Source organism: Perkinsus marinus, assembly GCF_000006405.1.
Source record: "Perkinsus marinus ATCC 50983 genomic scaffold scf_1104296968198, whole genome shotgun sequence".
In the NCBI taxonomy this organism is placed as follows: Eukaryota; Perkinsozoa; order Perkinsida; family Perkinsidae; genus Perkinsus; species Perkinsus marinus.
This window is the reverse complement of record NW_003203218.1, coordinates 1-1,007: the sequence shown is the minus strand read 5'-3', so window position 1 is coordinate 1,007 and position 1,007 is coordinate 1. Positions and strand designations below refer to the sequence as shown.

At 46.2% G+C, this 1,007-nt stretch overlaps 5 non-coding genes across 5 annotated transcripts; all 5 read right to left on the bottom strand.

The window, feature by feature from the left end:
- Nucleotides 1-158: 158 nt before the first annotated feature.
- Pmar_PMAR005513 lies at nucleotides 159-230 on the bottom strand. The gene has a single exon. It is a non-coding gene; the product is annotated as a tRNA-Thr (tRNA).
- A 100-nt stretch (nucleotides 231-330) lies between these two features.
- Nucleotides 331-402, bottom strand: Pmar_PMAR005512. Its single transcript has one exon. It is a non-coding gene; the product is annotated as a tRNA-Thr (tRNA).
- Nucleotides 403-504: 102 nt separating this feature from the next.
- Nucleotides 505-576, bottom strand: Pmar_PMAR005511. The gene has a single exon. It is a non-coding gene; the product is annotated as a tRNA-Thr (tRNA).
- Nucleotides 577-678: 102 nt separating this feature from the next.
- Pmar_PMAR005510 lies at nucleotides 679-750 on the bottom strand. Its single transcript has one exon. It is a non-coding gene; the product is annotated as a tRNA-Thr (tRNA).
- A 102-nt stretch (nucleotides 751-852) lies between these two features.
- On the bottom strand, nucleotides 853-924 carry Pmar_PMAR005509. The gene has a single exon. It is a non-coding gene; the product is annotated as a tRNA-Thr (tRNA).
- Between the last annotated feature and the right edge of the window lie 83 nt (nucleotides 925-1,007).

Here is a 1,007-nt window from a genome sequence, read left to right as displayed (position 1 = left end):
TGAACTGACGACCTTCTGCTTACGAAGCAGACGCTCTACCACTAAGCTAAAGTGGCACACACAGTAACTATATGAATCAATAATTTTCCTGTCCCCTTCACAGAATGGGCCATCCTGCTCCTGCTTCTCGTACCAGACCAGAAATTTATGGTGCTATAAGCCACTTGTCAGGATTGGACTGACGACCTTCTGCTCACAGAGCCGACGCTCTGCCACTAAGCTAAAGTGACGCAGAGAATGTACATAAATCAACAATCTTTCTGTATCCTTTGCGGAGTGAGCAAACCTGCTCCTGCTCCTCATACCCGACTAGAGCCTAAAGCTGCTGTAAGCCCGTTGCCAGGATTAAACTGACGACCTTCTGCTTACGAAGCAGACGCTCTACCACTAAGCTAAAGTGACGCACAGATTAAGTATATGAATCAATAATTTTCCTGTCCCGTTCACAGAATGGGCCATCCTGCTCCTGGTTCTCGTACCAGACCAGAAATTTATGGTGCTATAAGCCACTTGCCAGGATTGAACTGACGACCATCTGCTTACAAAGCAGACGCTCTGCCATTAAGCTAAAGTGACACACAAAATAAGTGCATAAATCAATAATCTTCCTGTATCCTTTGCGGAGTGAGCAAACCTGCTCCTGCTCCTCATACCCGACTAGAGCCTAATGCTGCTGTAAGCCACTTGCCAGGATTGAACTGACGACCTTCTGCTTACGAAGCAGACGCTCTACCACTAAGCTAAAGTGGCGCACAGATTAAGTATATGAATCAATAATTTTCCTGTCCCGTTCACAGAATGGGCCATCCTGCTCCTGGTTCTCGTACCAGACCAAAAATTTATGGTGCTATAAGCCACTTGCCAGGATTGAACTGACGACCTTCTGCTTACAAAGCAGACGCTCTGCCACTAAGCTAAAGTGGCACACAGAATAAGTATATAAATCGATAATCTTTCTGTATCCTTTGCGGAGTGAGCTGACATGCTCCTGCTTCTCGTATCAGACC